At 45.2% G+C, this 21,375-nt stretch overlaps 1 pseudogene; it reads left to right on the top strand.

Moving 5' to 3' along the window:
• The first annotated feature begins 17,589 nt into the window (after window positions 1–17,589).
• The window catches only part of LOC148501084 (NEDD4-like E3 ubiquitin-protein ligase WWP2), a 39,516-nt pseudogene continuing 35,730 nt past the window's right edge, over window positions 17,590–21,375 (top strand).

The raw sequence follows: 21,375 nt of genomic DNA on the forward strand, positions 1-21,375 counted from the left end.
CACTGTGCTTACATACGCACAGAGGAATCCATCACAGAGTCAGTGACAGGTAGTAAGCGTTTGGTGGTGGTGACGGGGGGAGTGGTCGGATAAACGCAGGCGTGCCTGTCTGTTTGAATGCCCTTGCTTGCATAAATTATCCACTGTGATTGCATATGCCGCTTGAGAGCCACTGCGTGCGAAGAGACTTGCAGTGTCTGCGACAGGTCAGACTTGGTGTAAATGCTTTGAATAATCCGTAAGTATGCGACCCCATGAAAACCTATTGGGGCTGCTTTCACAAATCTCTGATATCTGCTATGGTCCGTACATATATATAAACTAGTACTTGACAAATAGGCCCCATAGTCAGATATTTAACAGGAGATCTATCTGTAATTATGTAGCACATGCTTGCACCATGGTAATGATAACTACTACACTGACTTAATCCCACTTTATTACAATGCAGAATGCTTCACACAAGGGATTTGAACACCAAACCTCCTATACCATATTCTGGCTTCTAACTTGTGAACTATCAGTAATAGTGTAATACAGTATGTAAGCACCTAGTCAGTAAATGGGATGGCCATTCATAATATTGATGATTTATGAGCGATGTTGAATGGCGAAGTTGCATAGCTCCACCTCGGCACCTGCGAAGGCCCGCCCCAGGTTCTGATTGGCCCGCGGGCCAGTCAGTTACAAAACAGGTGAAACCATTGATGGTTATCTATTAAATAGTTTGTAGCCACCGATGTCTACTTGCTAATTTTGCCATTGATGTTAACACCATCCATGGCCATCCCTAGTCAGTAATGACTTTCATTTAAATCCCCCATTGTATTTAAAATACACATTTGTTCAGCCCAACATCAGAGTAGTCGAGCTTACAGTCTCATGTATTGCAGTCAGACGCCTTACACATTATATAGATCTGTATAAAGTGTTTTACTAGAATACATGAAGTTGTGAGTTCAAGTGCTCTGATGGAGGGCTGAGCAAATGTATGTTTGAAATATAAGGGGATTTATTATTGATAAGATGCAAAGATCCCTTGGAGCAAAGGGAAAGGCGTTGCTGAGAAAAAGCTCACGTGTTGGCAGAAAGGGGAAAGGGGCTGTGCTGAGGGAGGGTGGAGGGGGAATATGACCATCAGTCTCTCTGGCATTTGCCAGAACTACCAGATGGTCAGTCCATTCCTTCAGCTGTCCAAAGCCAGAGTGTGTGAGATTGGCCAGCAACTCTGAATTTGAAATTAAACTTCATAATAATATAAATATGGTCATTAGTCAGCCATGAAATTTAAGTTAGGGTATATTAGACCATGCTATATCAAAGATAATACATTTTTAGTTTAAATGTCATTTAAGCATTTAAATGTAAGTTTTCAATATGAAAATTATAAAGCTCATTGCTGCCTGTGTGAGTAAAATGGCAGCCGCATTTAATGGATTAATGCCCAGCGACTGCAGCGCTGAGTTGGTTAAATACTGATGCAATAAAACAAGGCCTGTAATTGTAAACATTTTTAATTAAAAAATGTTTAACTAGTGCTGGGACACTACAATGGCTAATTACCAGCCAGGGGTAATTGGGGCTTTTAACTTATTACCCGGGCCCGGGCTTGTTGGAGGGCCCGTCGGGGGCCAGGGTCAGCTTCCAAGAAGGACAAATGTTTCCTTTTGCAATGTGTGGCGGCACTTCGCACATAGTATTTTTTTTTTCACTTTTTGTTTGGAGGGGGCCCCATAGTACCCGGGCCCTTGACTGCTCTTGACGGCCCTGTTCCAGCTCTCTGCACTTTGCGCCAGGAAAAGTGTAATTAACCAGGTTGGGGCGCTGTGTGAGGCAGATCACTGGGGACCAGGAGAGTTACCTCCTGGATCTTCTCACACTGAACAAGATAACATGTTCAAAATGCTTTGTAATGAAATGTACATGTGGTGGGAAATGTGCAGTATACCTGTAAATGAAATCTGTGTTCTACCTTATATATCTGGTCCTTGTTGGGCCATTGGGGAGGTTATAGTATAGCAGCTCCCAGATCCAGGAAGTTCCCCGTTCCCCAGCAGTTACAACCCCTGAGTTATTGAAGGGACTTTACAAGCTGCCTCCTGAATGAACAATAACCAGAGGATCTGTTCCGCCTGGAGCCCAAATTCGGCCAGAGGAGATGATAAGATTCCCCCCAGCAATGCCCTGGAGGAAGTTCTAGATGGAAAATGTAGAGATAGCATCCCACTCTCCTGGACTTCCAGGACACAAAAATAAGGACCTGGTTGGAATTGCACTCATGACCGCAGTGCTATGAAGCAACATTGCTAATTCTAGGGGGTATATTTACTAAGTGCAGGTTTGTAGAAGCCCATAGCAACCAACCAAATTCTAGCTTATCTTCTAGAAGGTGCTAGATAAATGAAAAGTAGAATCTGATTGGTTGCTATGGGCAACAACTTCACTTTTAAAAACCTGCACTTTAGTAAATATACCCCTAGGGCTGATTTAGAAGTTAATGCAGTTGCAGCTGCGACTAAGTCTTTTACGTCAGCCAGGACTACGTCTTTATGTAAAAGCTGCGGCCAGGGCCGCCATCAGAAATTGTGGGTCCACAGGATGGACCAAATAGGCAGCCCCCCCCAGCCCCCATTATACAGAGCCTCACCTTACAGCCATCCCCCCAGTAATTTCCCTCCCTTCCTCCTCACAACAAGGGGCCCATCCACCCACTACAGTACTTCACCCCTGCCAAATTTACAGTCACTGACAGGCTCGGCCATGGGTCCATTCCTACCAGTGCACGGCCACCTATGCCCACTACTCTATCCCCTCCCTACCTCTCCAACCACCCGCCGTTGCTGCCGTGTTTATGGCTGGCTGTGGGCGGCAGGCAGAGAGGATCCCCCCGGCTGCTCCATTGTGTTATAGGCTAGCAGCACAGAGCAGGCTGGAAGCATCCACTTTGCCTGTCTCCCACAGCCAGCCATATACACGGCAGCAGTGGCAGGCAGTTAGAGAGATAGGGAGAGGACATCATAGTGGGCGTAGGCTGTCGCGGACCCCCGGCCGGCCTGTCAGTGAATGTAATTTTAGCAGGGGGGAAGTAGTGGACAGGCGGTAGCAGGGGCGCCAAGAGGGGCTGGGAGCGGGTACAGTTTACCCGGGCCCGGGCTTCCAGAGGGGCCCGGCGGGGAACCGGGTCCGGCGCCACCCGCCCCCTCACTTCCTCCCTCCTCCCTCCCTCTGCAGCAACCCAGCACACAGCGTGTGCTGGGCTGCAGAGGGAGAATGCTTGCGGCTGCTAAGCAGCAGCCACAGCAATCTCCTATGCCTGAAGGGGGGAGCGATTACACTGATCGCGCCCCCCTCTGGCTTTGTGCCGGGCTGATGGGTTCACAGCGCCCCCCTTCGCGGCGTTGCAAAACAATGGGGTTTTTTTGTTTTTTTCTCAAGGGGGCGTGGCCACGCCGCCCGCGATTAGGCCATGCCCACCTCTTTACCGGGGCCCCGCGTGGCTCTCTACACCCCTGGGTGGTAGGAGGAGCGGGCTGGCCCTCAGGGTGTCCAGGCCCGTCACTCCAAGCCCGGCAGTCCCCCCCTGATGACGGCCCTGACTGCAGCTAATGTTTCTACTAGTGAGACACCCACCGAGTGCGGCACTAACCCATTGCTGTGTATTAAGATATACCTTTGGGCACACCATCGAAGATTGCACCAGACCTATAGAGGCATCTTTGTCTGAACATGGCCATCTGTGTCAGTGCAACTGCGTCTTTAGCCTGCGTCTAGCTAGACACAGTAGCGTCCCTCCCCGTGGTGACACCTGGTGTGGAGAGAGTTGTAGTGCAAAAAGGATTGTGGCCTTGTGGGCAGGGAACATGGCCTCACTAGTAGGGGCATGTCCTCGTGGCCCAAACCCCCGTTTCAATCACTCTGGGGGTCCCGGAGGTACAGACTGCCCTCGGGGACCACTCTGTGTGCAGTGTCGGCTCCCTCAGTGTCTCAGAGCCGAGTGCTTCATGTAATTCTACAGTGCAGCACCCAACTCCTGTCACTAAGGAGTACCGCGCCCCCCTTGTGATGCCACTGGCTAGCCATAACCTGTTACCAACCAGAGATGCCAACCAAAATTGCATCTCTCTATGTGCAACTTAGATCTGCATCTTTGAGTAACCTTCGGGACTCATGCACAGTACGATTCAGATTAATGCGCACTGAAAACATGGGTCTCTTGTGTCCGACATCCCCACTGCGTCCACCACTAAGTCAGGCCCACTGTGTCATCATGCAGACATTTCATGGGAGTCCATCCGCTAATAAATATATGTCCATGTATCAACCTTGTATATTGCAGTCACACATAAGTACATGAGTTTTCTACTTCTGTTTTTGCTCATGTCTATGTTATGGAAGTGATTGTTTTTGTATTTACACTACACTATAGTAGATAACTGTTTGGATTACAGTTATTCATTTAAGTTGTGAATGTATTTTGAAATAGGCCAGAGGGGAATGGTATTAATGGCCGAAATTTCATACTTGCCTACCCTCCTGGAACGGCCGGGAGTCTCCCGAAAATTGGGTGCTGCTCCCGGTGTTGGGGTGACGAGGCTTCCTACCCCTGGATCACGGTGTGCAAAACACTACTCCTGTGCTCTACCAATTCTCCTTACAGCCGGCTGGGAAGATAAGAAAAATCAACACATTCTGTGATGAATCCACTTAGCTCTCAGAGGCACATCCTCTTTGAGCTGTCTTTTATAAGTTCAGAAAACTGCTGTCTCAAACATTTGCCAAAAATGGTTTGACAGATAAGAATACATATGATTGATTTCACAAGTACATAGTATGTGTCAATGCATCTTTCAGTTTGTCGTTTTTTCAGTGTCCAGACTTAGTATCCTATTCTGGGATCCTTCAGCTGCTGTTGTCTTGTAACTGCTCGTTCAGTATACCGTAATGTGCTTCCATCTCATGATATTTGTGTAAAGGAAAATGGCTTTTTCTGATGAATCATACAGTATGTTTTAAATAAACACTATAAATTATTATAGACTCTCACAATCCCCTCTTTTTATTAAAACATACTATCTTTCCCTTACTGGAGTCATGGCTTTCATAGTAACTATATTACTTGCATAGGCACCCTATGCAAGTAGATGCAAGCATCATTCATCACTAGAATACCAAGAATCCCGGCGCATCTTTCCCTAGAAAGAGGGGTTTCTTCCAACATCAGTACTATAGAAAACACATGTGTGATCAATGTAATTCTTTCACACGCTAAACACTCTTCCCACTCGGAGGCACTCTTCTTATGTGTGACAGAGAGAGTCCCTACCGGTGCAGATGCTTTATTTACCATTTTCCTAAAATCATAAGATAGATAGCAATTCCACAAAATGAGCAAAATTAATACAATGATTATAATGATTACTGGGTGAATGAGACCACTAAACATCCTTTTGACTGAAGGTGAGTTACCTGTGAACACATACCACCAATGGTGCTGTAAATTATCTTTTAATTGTGTGGCTACTTCCACTAATCTCTCTGCTTCTACAACTGTCTGCATTTGTGCATGATGGGCAGAATAGTTTACTTTCTGTAAGTGGTGAGCAAGTTTTCCTGTATTATTGATGGCATTAATGATACTTTGGAGATTAACTGTAAGGTTATGGGGAGGTATCTCAGTCACCTGAAATTCAAACTGTACATCTTCTTGTCTTGCATAGATTACATAAGTAGTGTTCTTCAACCTGAGGTGTGTAACGTTAAATAAGCATCCAGAAAAAGGATTTGGTAAATTATAGAGGGAAGTTGTATTCTTTCATACCATATGTGACTAGGCATACAACCTGAGGCTCTACCTCTATAAACATATCCACCTGTTTATCATGCAATTCCCAGTTGCATACACTGGTTGGGTGTTCTAACAAGGCTCATATAGCTGTGTCTGCTGAGGACACACTAATCCATCATTGGTATCAGTGAATAGGGATAAGTCATGTGTCCTATTACTGGTGTCTATGTGTGTACCTCTCATCTGGGGAGTCCACAACTGAGACCCTCCAGTAGTTGTCCACAAGGGGACTGGTAAGATGAAGTACTTACACATAACCTGTTTCTGTGTGACATTATACACATGAACTTCACCCGTGCAAAAGTTGTCAGTACACAACATCTTCTTTCCCTGAATTTGTATCCATAACAAAGAAGATATATTAAACATCCTTCTGTATACTTGTTCGTTACCTGTCATTAACGGTGTTTGTGCTTTACCCTTTTGCATATTTTGATGCATGGTTCTGAGAGAACATTCAGTCCAATTAAACAGTTCAGAAACATTTGTTAACAGGTAAAGTGTGTTAAACGAAGTGCTATTGAACACCTGTAAATATTCATTATCCCAAGATATACTGGCCTGTAATGGGGTAAATACTGTAGGCATCCATATAGCTTGCATTGTAACTAATCTTCTCCATATCTTCTCCTGCATTACTCATTTTGCTGGCTAAAGTTTCTATATCTATACTATTAAGTAACCCTATACCTGTACCTGATGCTCCTAACAATGTATCATACCATTCTCTCTTTTGTCTGCTATAGCATTTTGGATCTGGGGGGAAAGAAATATTAAATCTTAATATAGTGGTTTGTCTTTTGGTACCCACTTTTACACAAGTGGAGGGAACTTTAATTAGTGAGTCATTTCTTATAGTAGGCTTGCTACTTAGGACGTACATCCTTGTCATTATTACTGAATTATTTAGTAATTGTGTGGTATTAGTGCAAACTAGCACTACACCTCTTTCTATAGTTGTTGGGCTTCCTATGGGTATACCAGGGTCCGTACTATTGACACACTGAATACCCTATGTCCACGTTTTCTTAAATTCTTTATTACCCGTAAACTTATCAGTACAACACTTAATTTTTATTCCACTTATGATAGTAATATTATCATGCTCCCTTGGTGCCCAGTAGAGATGCCTTATATTATATTGTCCCAAACTTTTTACATATATTGAACCTCCTGACCAAGTTACATTAAATCTGTGTAACTGGTAAGTCTGGTTTCCATAGACTACCCAAGAGTACTCTATTTGTCCTCCTGTTGTCCCCTGGTGTGTGTCCAATACTCTTAGACTAAGTATAGCCAACATTATCACACAAAAAGGATTCATGATGGTGGTTCAAACTTGACCGTCAACTTCTTGCAATGTGAGGGGTATATCCACGTGCTCTTTCTTCCAATTTTCACTGAAGTTGGTGTAGTCAACAGAACCTGATATGGACCATCAAATCTTGGCTCCAGAGACTTTCTGACATGTCTCTTAGTGTATACCCAATCGCCCGGTTCCAATAAATGTACACCAGGTACTGCTTCTGGGTCTGGAAGGGAGGAGAAAACTAAAAAATGGATGTTATTCACTTGATTACAAAGAGTTGCTTCATAGTCTGTTAAATCTGCATGATTGTGCTGCAACTGTTGGGGAAAACTAACACCCTGTCTTAGGAGGTCTTAAGAATAGTATCTCATAAGGTGACAACTTATGTTTCTTACTGGGGGTGGTTCTTACTGAATATAAAGCTATGGGCAGACAGTCCACCCTTGTCTTGCCTGCCTGTGCCATAATCTTTTGTATCTTTAGTTTGAGGGTACCATTTAGTATCTACATGCCCACTGGCCAGTTAGAGAAGAGGTCTATACAAACGAGGGTGTACTCATAAGTCCTCACCCTAGGCAACTGAATATAGTCTATCTGCAGTCTCTGAAACGGGTATAATGGCTTTGGTGTATGCCTTTGTGGTACTTTACTGTCTGTCCTGGATTGTGTTTCCCACACACCTGGCATGATGCTACGTATGCTGTAGCTGCTGCATTAAAGCCTGGTGCTATCCAGTGCTGGAGCACCGTGTTTACCATGGCCTCCTTTGAATTATGCACTGGACCGTGGGCCAGCTGGGTCATCAGGGGATATAAGGCCCTTGGGAGGCACCACCTGGTGGCTTTAGCCCAATGCATATTAACACAGGTGGCTCCCTCTTTCTCCTAGCCTCTCTTTTTGTCTTCTATGGCTTGTTCTTGATACTGGTGTAAAGCCTGTATGTCCATGGGGTCATTCTTTGTGTCTGTTTCTATACCATAGAGGGCTGGGATAGGTAACAGGGCAGCTTGCTTAGCTGCAGCATCTGCTTTGGCATTCCCCTTGGCCTCAGCTGTTTTCTCCTTGGTGTGTGCTTGCACCTTTAAAATGGCTACTCTACTTGGAAGCTGTAAGGCTGCAAACAACGATCTAATGAGCTCAGCATGCTTAATGGTTTTACCAGCCAAGCCCATAAAGTCCCTACTCTTCCAAATAGGCCCGAAATCATGGGCCACACCCCAGGCATACCTGGAGTCAGTGTAAATGTTTGCTGTCTGATCTTCAGCCATTATAAATGCCTCAGTGAGTGCCCTCAACTCTGCTTCCTGTGCAGAGCAGGAAGGTGGGAGTGGTTGCTGAATCAATACCTCATCTAAGGTGGTGACGGCATACCCTGTTCTTGGGGACCCTTCATAATAATATCTAAAGCCATCTACAAACAATTCCCAGTCTGGATTAGATAAGGGAACATCTGTTACATTTTCTAGTTCCTTCATTTCCATTTTCATAAGTTCAAGACAATCATGGTCAGAAAAATTTTGATTTGTATTTTTATGTGACTGTATTTGCAGTACATTATCCCCCTCATCATCCTCACTGTTGTGTTCCTTATTGCCATTACCTGGTATGTTATCAACAGGTGTATGTATGCCTCCCTCACTATTCCCCTCTTTTGAATCCTGCGTTGGAAACAACGTAGCAGGATTCAACACCGTGCACCTCTTAATGGTCACATTGGTAGGGCTTAGTAGGGCTACCTCATACTTAATTAACCTGGCTGCAGAAAGATGCTTAGTTCTGGCCTGGTTAAGTGTTTCTGTTACTGAGTGGGGAACCTGTATTATCAATGAGTGGTCCAGCACTAAATCTGCTGCCTTATCTTTAAGCAGAGCTGCAGCTGCTACTGCTCTTATACAAGAGGGTGCTCCTGTGATTATACTATCAAGCTGCAATGTATAATGTGCAAGGGGCCGTAGTTTACCCCCATGTTCCTGCACTAATACCCCTTCAGCATGTCCTTGTGTTTCATGACAGAATAACATAAAAGGCCTGTCATATCTGGGTAATCCTAGTTCTGGTGCTTGTGTAACTGCAGTTTTTATCTACATAAAAGCTTTCTTCTGTTCTGATGTTAATATTACTGTTTTGTCTTTTGTATCTGTCAACGCATCATAGACGGGCTGCATTATGAGGGATGCGTTGGCAATCCATTCCATCAATACTCTGTTAGAACTAGAAATGCTCCTGGTGGTAGTGGGCTCTGGCACTTTCTGTATAGCTGATATCCTATCTTGTGTCAAATGTCTTGTACCTTGAAAAATACAATGTCCTAAAAAGGTAACTTGTGCTTGAGCTGTTTGCAATTTTTCTTTTGACACTCTGCAATGTTGTTCACACAGAAAAATAAGTAATGATTTGGTTTCAATTTGACACTGTCCCTCTGCACACAGGAGCAAATCATCCACATACTACAACAACTGGGTGGTCTCAAACTGTGGTCTCCACCCTTGCAGCATGATGGACATTGCTTCTGTAAATGCAGATGGAGAGGTTGCCCCTCCTTAGGGTTATCTAGTTTGGCAATACTGTTTGCCCATACTTGTAAAAGCTACATAAAGCTGACACTCTGATGTAAGAGGTACAGAACAAAAAATAAATAAATACATATATTAGCCAAGTCTATTACTGTGAAATGAGTTGCTGTTGCTGGCATTTGGTTTAATAAGGTGTGTGGATTAGGCACTATAGGTACATCCACCACCAACCATTTGTTTACCTCTCTTAGATCATGCACCATCCGGTATTCCTGTTTACCATTTGCCCCACCTTCCTTTTTACCAGAAATAAAGGGGTGCTCCATGGGGACCTACATTCTCGTATAACCCCTGTTTTCTGATATGCAGCAATCTGCTGCTGTAGGGCCTTTCCCTGATCTCTGGTCAATGGGTATTATTTAATCTTTACTGGCACTACACCTGGTTTTAAGGTGAGTGTAACCGGTTGTACATCCAGTAATCCCACATCTGTTTTACCTTTAGACCATAATTTTTTTAGGGACTTCTGAAAGCCAGTCAGGGATCATCACTTCTATCTGTGTCTGGTGTTACAGCAAATATATTGCTGCTGCTAGCTGACATTGAAGATCCTGCCCTGTGCTTCTTTTCAGTATTACATTACCATCCCTGTACTCAATGGTAGCTTGTCATTTCTTAAGGATATCTGCTCCTAACAAATCAACTGGACAGGATGTGGAGGTCAGGAATTCTACAGGGACTTTAATTTCTGCTGACCCCACTGCAACTTTTATGGGCTTACTAACATGTAAGGATACAGTATGTCCTGTTAGTCCTATTCCAGGAATTGTCTGATTTGTTACATATTTCTTGGGAACATCTTCTGCCCTTAAAATGGTACGGCTTGCGCCAGTGTCTAATTATACAGTCAATTTGTTCCCCCCCAGGTAGTGTCAATTGTATTATTCCCTTGGGATCTGAGGTATTAATAATGGATTGTGGGGGACCTGACACTGGACAGCCTATTTCCTATGGGCTATGTGCTGTTTGAACCCTTACTCCAAATTGCTCCCTTTTCTCTGCCCATTACTTATATTTCTGACGATCCCTTTTCATGTGCCCTGCGTTATGACAGAAGAAACATAACCCTTTCCTTTTTGCTTCTTCTGGAGATACTTTCCTATTATCTCTAGGATCTATACTGAATTTGGGTTCTTACTCTTATAACTACTGCATTCTGGGGATTTGGGTCAAACACCTCCTGTGTAGTTACAGGATAAGCTTCTACAGATGTGTTTTGGTATGGGGGTGGACCTGTCCCTTTCTGAAAATACATCTGTTCACCCCCACAGTGTTCACAGCCACAAGGATCATCATTAGTGCCTGTGGCTTGCTTCTTGCACACCCGTGTCCTGTGTCTGTTTTTATTAAACATCCAAGGCATTAAGGTACCTGCCCCCCCTTGTATGAGAATGGGGCTGAAATTTCCTCCTGCATAAGGCAGTGGAGGAGCTGGTGGTATAACTGGTGATAAGTGTGGAGGTGTTGGATAATAAGGTGATCTGGTTAAGCCTTGTTGATCACAGGATTCCCCTGGCCAGGACACTTGATTCCCACAAAATGGACAATTAGTGTTGGCATTAGGTACACATTTACCACCTCCTGGGCATTTCCTGCCATCCCTTACTGGTGTGGTAAATGGAGCCAAACTTGGGTATTTTGGGCTTAAATCAGGGGCTGTTAGTGATGCCTGTTGATTTACAAAAGGGATCACTGGGACAGGCCTCACAGTATTTGGACCACAATCTTCCATAAACTCAGTGTCTTGTGTTACTTCCTGTTCTTTATGTATTTCTTTGGCTACCTTTAACCAAGCCTGTACTTGCTTGCCTACTTTCTTACACTCTATCCAAGCCTTGTTTTCTTTTGCAAAGGTTTCCCATCTTACAGGATCCAGGGAACCCACACTGGGCATCCCTGCTTTCTGTAGTATCTTTTGAATATCTTTATGTGCACTTTTCCCCTCCCTGGATTCGACTAGATCCGCAGGAGCACATGGTAATTCTTTTACCATGCCTGTACTGCCCTGAGCCCCTATTATGGGTTTCCGATCCTAGTCTTTTCTGAATCCCGAGGAATCTTTATTTTATTCAAAAGAACATTCACTTATTCCTGCGCTCCTACTGGGTAACTATACAACAAAACCTCTTATCTTATCTTATCAGCTTCAAATGCCTATGAGCTGGCAACCACCTAATAACTGCACAAGCTACTACTGAACTATCCCTGCATAAATTACTGGGTAGCTAATATATTAGTCCAACCCAGTCATTATCTATCCTGGTAGCCAAATATGTTGACACCCTATGATGCAAGCATATACCACAGGGATCCTCTGATTTATTACAGCTATTAGATCAGGACTTATAAATGATCTGGTTTTCTGTAATATCATTACACAAGTACACCCCTCACACTTTAGCTATATGTGGTTCATATATCAGACTCTAGAGACCTGTTATCCCTGTCCTTAAAAAGACAATACAGTATTCCCAATGTCACTATAACACTCCCACAGATTATGACCCACTGTTTTAATCCTTCTGGCATGCTACACAGATGAATAACATGTACATCCCTCCAGCCCCAGGTGCCCCTAGGGGTACCAACGAGGAAACGTGAAGGACCTTATCCCGAATCAATGGGCACCTTTCTCTGCACTCCTAAACACTTTTGCTGTGTTTAGGCGCTAGGTGTCACTTATTACAGCTACTATGAGAGCAAGGAGATCAGTGAATGTCTCAACCCAGGGATCACACGTCTCAAACGACAGGACAAGCCTCTAATAGCAGGTGAGAGGTGCAGTCTTTGGTTGACCATTTAAAGATCTGGTTCCTTTATATACATCTCACAGTTAGCACACATACAATCACACTCCTTTTACTCACTTCAAGACAAGACAACTTATACTTTAAAAGAGCAGGTTTGGCATACAATATATTCATAGATCCCCGATTAGCCCATCCATACTGAACCCCACAATACTAATTAGGAAGCGCAGAAGAGAGCATTGAAAAGCGCAAATGCGCATTTATTTTTCAATACTCACCGATCGGAATTTGCTTCTGCAGTTCCAAATTTTCAAGTGGACATCCGTCAGTACAGACAGGCAGTTGGGGATCCCAGACGAGTCCCCCAGAAATGTTGGGGTGACGAGGCTTCCTACCCCTGGATCACAGTATGCAAAACACTACTCCTGTGCTCTACCAATTCTCCTTACAGCCGGCTGGGAAGATAAGAAAAATCAACACATTCTGTGATGAATCCACTTAGCTCTCAGAGGCACATCCTCTTTGAGCTGTCTTTTATAAGTTCAGAAAACTGCTGTCTCAAACATTTGCCAAAAATGGTTTGACAGATAAGAATACATATGATTGATTTCACAAGTACATAGTATGTGTCAATGCATCTTTCAGTTTGTCGTTTTTTCAGTGTCCAGACTTAGTATCCTATTCTGGGATCCTTCAGCTGCTGTTGTCTTGTAACTGCTCGTTCAGTATACCGTAATGTGCTTCCATCTCATGATATTTGTGTAAAGGAAAATGGCTTTTTCTGATGAATCATACAGTATGTTTTAAATAAACACTATAAATTATTATAGACTCTCACACCGGCCACTTGGAAAGGCATACAAGTATCCCGCAGTGCCCCTGTCTGCCAGGCACCGCCCACTTCACAGAGTAAAGATGATGCAATTTGTGCTAAAATGCATCATCGTAGGCACACCCCCGTTTGCATTAATGTTGGCATTATATAGCGGGAGCGTGGCCACGTTGATGCAATCATGCCGCACGCCCCCTGCACCGCCAACCTATTATGCGCCACGCCGCCTTACTCCCCACCGCTGTGTCAACTTGGCTGCCCTTTCCCGGAGGTGGTAGCCAAAATGTCATCAAGTATGCAACAGTTATCATATCAACATTCATCAGGTCGATATGAGAATGTCAACATGGTCGAACGATTGACATGCTTAGAATGTCAACAGTGACTGTCGACATTCATCAGGTCTACAAGGATGATATATCGACATGATGAGCTGTTGACAAACCATCCCTGGTGATCCAGTTCCAGGGCAGACATCTGAGCACCGGCCCGCCACTAAATAACTGCAGCAACAGTATGCGCTGCAAAAGCTGCCCGGCACATTTATTATACAAATGACTTAATAATGGGAATATATATATATATATATATGTAACCTCTGCCAATGAATAATATATATGTACTATTATCGCCATATTAGATTCTGTAAATATGTTTAAAATAATATATGTTTGAAACTGTAGTCACATTATTGTACCCAGGGATGGTCAGGGGCTCTAGATCAGCCCTGGCACCTCGCTCTGTGTACGTGCTATAGTCGCACACACTCATGTAAAGGGGGCGTGACCTCGCCTCATGGGGCGTGGTTAAATCTCATGGGGAGTGCCGCCACGAGTTGCGGGGTCCTGGCCTCGTGGCACGCCCGTTTCCCAGTATCCTGGCAGAGCAGAGTGCCAGGAGGCTGAGCTGCTCAGCTAGGCTTTGAGACCCGAATAGCCCATCAGGCCATCGGCCCTTCTGGCATTTGCCAGAAGTGCCAGATGGCCAGTCCAACCCTGATTATACCCCTTGGTGTGTTAGTTTGCTGAGGTGGATAACAGGTTTTGAATGATTTTGTGGGCACGACTAACTTACTGAGGACATGCAGTCTAGTGCCACAGAACTGTCCAGAAGGTTCTGGCCGCCTCAAGCCAGTTTTGGCTGGTGCTGATGGTGCGCAGAAAGGGTATAAAAGGCAGGACAGGGACTCAGTGAGAGACTGGTGAGGAGATGGCCAGCTGAAAAGAGGGGTGCGGCTAGGGAGCTATTATCTCAGGAGGAGGATTGAAGCACTGTGGAGCCAGTGATTGGCTCGGTGGTGGTCAGGTGATGTGGGAGAGAGATCCAGGTTGACAAGGGGAATCTTAGTCCGAGGAAGCAATTGTTGGCTTTGGCACGCCTCCCAAAAATCCATTCCCTGTCACCACCCCAAATGCCTGCAGCCTGTCAATCAGGCTGCGGCTAACTCTACACAGCGACCGGAGCAGCAGCACCATCGCGTCACATGTGCACTGTGGCTCCGGCGCATGCGCAGAGACTAAAATATTAGTCAATTGCAACCGAATCAGGACTGCATCCGGGTATGAATCAGACCCTTAATAGATAATAAGGTAGAATATAGTCTTATGTATAGAGCAGAAGGGGCATGACTTACACGGATAATGGTGTGCTAATGGAGCGCTGTCTGCAGCAAACAAAAATAGAATCCAGACAAATTATTAGACAAATTTGAAACATACTGCAATCACTGCTAAACCTGATACAGTGCAATTACTTCTATGAAAGACATGAAAAGTCAGATGAGTCAATAGACTGGTTGCACAGGATTGCGTGTTCAAAGACTCAGACAATATGATTAAAGATCTCATATTAATGGGGATTAAACATACAACTTGTAAGGAAACTACTTGAAAAATGTTAACCTAGAGAAATCATTCAAAATGCTTTAAGCACCAACAAACACTAAACAGACACTAAACTCACACACACACACACTATAACACATACTGTATATAGAATAACAATTAGTTACACATATACACACAACATATATACAGACTACACTAACGTGCATACACATCTATACACACTAACACGTGCACACACACACACACACATATATATATATACACATTACACTAACACATGTATACACATTCATACACAGTAAAACAGTACACATAGATGATGCTGGACGAAGCTGTGGAAGTCGAAGCACCGTACGCGGCACAGGGGGCAAATGTTGTTAATCTGAAGCCATCGTATGAAGCATGGTAAATGGAAGACGTGGTGGCAGGATGACACGGCAACGTCCTCTCCAATTTGAAACTGTGAGACAGATGGTACAGGAGTCTCCTGCTTCTCCTTCCCCAACAGTGCGTCTTCTGTAAAAAAGCAAAAAGCGCCCTGATGAAGATCAACGCCCATTGGAGATCGAAACGTGTTGGACCCAGAACACCACTGCACACAGCACCTCAATCCATCTGCCCTTAGAGACCCATCCGGCGGTGAGCTCAGCCGAGAAACGGGGCTGACGGGTGCCGCACAAACACACCTACTGATGGAGAAACACAGATGATCAGTGGCGGCAGCACACTTGCCGATAGGAACATTTGCTTAGACACCGGAGAATTTACCAACACAGGCGGCCGCCTCACCGGTTAAAGCTTCAAAATACTGCCTAGTGTTGTCCTAGCTGCCCTCTATGGTAGGCCACCCACTGATACTCGCATACAGCATTTGCAGACGCATATACGTGCAGGACCAGCAGGCATCATGATCAGGTAAGCAATCATTCCTTACCCATAACACTGCATTCTAGTGTACCTGTCACTCTGATACTGCGTTCCTTTTCTGAGGTATTGTGAGCAGTGGAGAAGGAGGCCATTTCTATCCAAATCCTGGACAAAGCACATCTGTAATTTTGCAAGATTCGACCAACAGTTTTTGCCTAACTGATTTAATCAACCATTTATAAGATCAATACCCGGCCGACAGTTTTTGCCCACCTGGACATTGACCTTTTATCGTTATCATATTATATACTGACTCCTAAATACTAAACACTCTCCGTCATATAAACCCATTTGTGCCTCAGGGGACTTGAGTCCTGAACACCCGGCCTCAAGTTTTTGCATACCAGCTTCTAAATACTCCCAATGTGACTGTTCTCATATATATTTACGGGTTTTTGAACATTTAAATCTAAGGCCTTAGGCTATTATATCTCCTTTAACACCACGGAGCGCTTTTTTTACAGTTTATTTAGCTGGTGATGATGGGCAAAGTGAGGTAAGGGGTAGATGCAGAAATAATAACACAGCACAGATGGGATAGTGCGCTCGGCTCCGGTCAGCGGTAACTTGCTGGTACTATAGACTAGTGTACAAACCAGTTGTCTCTTTTGAGGCCTTTCTCTAGTGCCAGTAACTGTCTCAACGGAAGAAATGCCAGTGATATGGCCGTGCGCTGGGGCTTTATACCCGGCCCATGTAGCGGGCACCTGACCAGGGTGGCCATGGAGAATGCTGTGTACATATGAACATGGCATGTGGGCGGCAGTTGGTGATGGCCGTGCGGCACATCAGCTCTCTGCCCTATACCCCACATCATCATTTTCCCACTGATATTACACAGTGACACATGTGGGGAATCAGTGGGAAATGACAGGTTACTGCTGAGGAGTCATCACACCCAGAACAGGGTGGTTTAGGGCATCTACTGGCACCACATCAGTTCTACTGCTGGGCCCAGTGACCTCAGCTGTCATGGCTGCTGCTGCCATCTCTGCTCCTCCTTTGGTGATGTCTGTGGTGGCAGCTGGCTCTGCTTATAGCCATGAGCCCAGAGCCGGCCCTAGCCCATTTGGTGCCCTAGGCAAAATTTTGACTGGTGCCCCCTAACAACTTCCCATACTGAGTTGAACAGCCCCTCAGGAAAAAAGCAGGTGGCCCTCCTCAGTAGGTGCTGTCGACGTTTTAAGACCCATCTGTCTTTAGACATCAGGACATGTCATGATGAAAAAACCAATGGGTCTTGATACATCAACAGAACCTATGTGATTTGTGACAAAATATCACTTTGTTACAACTACTGAGGAGTGCCGCCTGTTTTTTTCCTGAGGGGCAGTTCAGCTTGGTGTAGGAATTTGTTTATTATGCCTGGAGGGCACTCTCGAGATTACCAGTAAATGTATCCAGAGCGTCGGGCTGAATGTATGTATAGAAATATACACACACACATAATATATATATATATATATAATGCTGCTATTAGTGCAAATTCCACATCTGTAGCCTGAAATGGCCACCACCTCACCCCGGCAGCCTGATACCACCACCCATGAGGGATTACAGCTGCACGTGACAGGTAAAATGCTTAATTTGCTATGCGACAGGAAGCCTTAATGTTCCTTGACTTGTTACATCAGGCATACCTACCTATTCTCATGGTAGGCCCAGACCTCCCTAGTGTCACTATAGCCCCACCCCCTGCTGTGTAATTTGGCAAATTGCAGCATTGCGCAGCAGGGGACGGGGCCATAATGACCAAAGCTTAAATACTGAGGTTACAGTCCCTTATAAAGGATGGGGGGTAAGTTGTGCTTCTGCCTTTGAGACATTTTTTGTGTCCTGTTTCACCTCAGATTTGAGAGTACAGTATCCATAGAACCCACATTCCCCAGAGCTGTCTCCTATGTGTATTATTATTATTATCATTTATTTATATGGTGCCACAAGTGTTCCACAGCGCCTTCCAAAGTACATAAACAAGTAACCAGCGACTTACAATACAATACAATGCAGGACACGAACATGGAGAATAAACATAGCTATATATTAGGGGTGAGCGGGTTCGGATTTCTGAAATCCGAATCCCCCCGAGCCCCCCCGATCCGAGTCCGATCAGAGTCAGGATCGACTTTTCCCGCCTGACTCGGATCTGAAATCGAGGCAAAACGTCATCATCCCGCCTTCCGAGTCTCGCGGGTTTTGGATCCTATATAAGGTACCCGTGTCGGCGCCATTTTCTCACTCGGCTGTGGACAGTGAAGAGGGAGGGTGGGAGTTAGGGCTGTGTAGTGTAGTGTAGTGTAGTGCTGCTGTTGTCCACTACTTCAAAGTCCATAGGGGCTGGCTGTGTTGTGCTGTGCTGCTGTTGTTAATAGGGGCTGTGTCCACTACTTCAAAGTCCATAGGGGCTGGCTGGACTGTGTTGTGCAGTCAGTTCTCCATAGGGGCTGTGTCCACTCCAAAGTCCTGTGCAGTGTCCCAGTCCTAAAGGGGTGCTGTAGTGTTGTCCAGGGGGTGCTCTGTCCATCAGGGGTGCTCCCCCCAAGTGCTAAAAAAATAATATATTTTCTGTGTTTGTGAATTGTGTGCGCAGTAGCCGCACGTGCATCAACAAAGTAGTGCCAAGCGTGCGCCTGTGTCATAAGTAAAGGGCCGGCTGGCTTGACCATTAAAGGGTGCTGTAACCCCCAAAGTACACTCCAGTCCAAACCAAAAAAAAAATAATTTTCTGTGTTTGTGAATTGTGTGCGCAGTAGCCGCACGTGCATCAACAAAGTAGTGCCAAGCGTGCGCCTGTGTCATAAGTAAAGGGCCGGCTGGCTTGACCGTTAAAGGGTGCTGTAACCCCCAAAATACACTCCAGTCCAAACCAAAAAAAAAATTAATTTCTGTGTTTGTGAATTGTGTGCGCAGTAGCCGCACGTGCATCAACAAAGGAGCAGCGCCAAGCGTGCGCCTGTGTCCCATAAGTAAAGAGCCGGCTGGCTCATTTCTTAAAGGCTGGTGTAACCCACAAAGTGCACTACTCTCCAGCAAAAATAAAAAAATATTTTCTGTGTTTAGCCGCACGTATATATCAAATCGATATAACATAAATGGAGGACCAAACTTTCTCTGATAAAAATAAAATAGAGAAAGATCAAGAACCACTTCCTCCTAGTGCTGAAGCTACTGCCACTAGTCATGACATAGACGATAACATGCCATCAACGTCGTCTGCCAAGGCCGATGCCCAATGTCATAATAGAGGGCACATACAATCCCAAATGACAAAGTTCAGGAAAATGACCTTGAAAAAAACAGTTAAATCAGCTGAAGAGAAACGTAAACTTGCCAATATGCCATTTACGACATGGAGTGGCAAGGAACGGCTAAGGTCGATCCCTAGTATGTTCATGACTAATGGTTCAGCTTCACATGACGATGGAAGCCCTCCTCCCACTAAAAAAATCAAAAGAGTTAAGCTGGCAAAAGCACAGCGAAGAACTGTGCTTTCTAAGAAGATATCACAAATCCCCAAGGAGAGTCCAAGTGTGGTGGTGGTTGCGATGCCTGACCTTCCCAGCACTGGACGGGAAGAGGTGGCTCTTTCCACCATTTGCACGCCCCCTGCAAGTGCTGAAAGGAGCACCCACAGTCCACTTGCTGATATGCAAATTGAAGATGTCACTGTTGAAGTACAACAGGATGAGGATACTGGTGTAGCTGGCGCTGAGGAGGAAGTTGGCGAGGAGGATTCTGATGGTGATGTGGTTTGTTTAAATCAGGCTCCGGGGGAGACAGTTGTTGTCCGTGTGATGAAAAAGCCCATCACGGTCATGCCTGGGCAGAAGACCAAACATTCCACCTCTTTGGTCTGGCAATATTTCTATCCAAATCCGGACAACAACTGTCTTGGCATATGTACCATATGTAAAGGTGAAATAAGTAGGGGTAGGGACGTCAACCACCTAGGAACATCCTCCCTTATACGGCACCTGCAGCGCGTTCATAAAAAGTTACTGTCAAGTTCAGAAACTTTGGCTAAGACCGTAAGCAGTCCAGGGACACCTAAATCCCGTTGTCCTGTTGTATCCAAGCGCCTGCAAACCACACCGTCAACTCCCTCCTCGTCAATTTCCTCCTTAGGATCGGAAGTAGTCCTGCAGGCCATGTCACTGGCATGACTGACTCTCCTATCCGGGATTCCTCCGGAGGATCCTGCATTGCTACGCCTACTGCTGCCGCTGCTGCTGTTGCTGCTGCTGGGAGTCGTTCATCATCCCAGAGAGGAAGTAGGAACACCACTACTTTTACTAAACAATTGACCCTCCAACAGTCCTTAGCGAGGAGGATGAAGTACGACAGCAGTCATCCTGAAGCAAAACGTATAACTGAGGCCTTGACTGCTATGTTGGTGTTAGATGTGCGTCCGGTATCCGCCATTAGTGCAGTGGGATTTAGACAATTGATGGAGGTAGTGTGTCCCCGGTTCCAAATCCCATCTAGATTCCACTTCACTAGGCAGGCGATACCGAGACTGTACAGAAACGTCAGAAAAAGTGTCCTCAGTGTCCTGAAAAATGCCGTTGTACACAATGTCCACTTAACCACGGACATGTGGACAAGTGGAACAGGGCAGACTAAGGACTATATGACTGTGACAGCCCACTGGGTAGATGTATCACCTTACGCAGCAACAGCAGCAGCGTCACCAGTAGCAGCATCTCAGAAACGCCAGCTCGTTACAAGGCAGGCTACGCTGTGTATCACCGGTTTCAGTAAGAGGCACACCGCCGACAACCTCTTAGAGAAACTGAGGGAAATCATCGCCCAGTGGCTTACCCCACTTAGACTCTCCTGGGGATTTGTGATATCTGACAACGCCACCAATATTGTGCGGGCATTACATCTGGGCAAATTCCAGCACGTCCCATGTTTTGCTCACACAATAAACTTGGTGGTGCAGAATTTTCTGAAAAGCGACAGGGGCGTGCAGGAGACGCTTTGGGTGGCCCGAAAAATTTCACAAACACAGAAAATAATTTTTTTTTTTGGTTTGGAGTGGAGTGTACTTTCGGGGGTTACAGCACCCTTTAACGGTCAAGCCAGCCGGCCCTTTACTTATGACACAGGCGCACGCTTGGCACTACTTTGTTGATGCACGTGCGGCTACTGCGCACACAATTCACAAACACAGAAAATAATTTTTTTTTTGGTTTGGACTGGAGTGTACTTTCGGGGGTTACAGCACCCTTAACAGTCAAGCCAGCCGGCCCTTTACTTATGACACAGGCGCACGCTTGGCACTACTTT

Source organism: Taudactylus pleione, unplaced genomic scaffold (genome assembly GCF_031769625.1).
Source record: "Taudactylus pleione unplaced genomic scaffold, aTauple2 ptg000535l, whole genome shotgun sequence".
In the NCBI taxonomy this organism is placed as follows: Eukaryota; Metazoa; Chordata; class Amphibia; order Anura; family Myobatrachidae; genus Taudactylus; species Taudactylus pleione.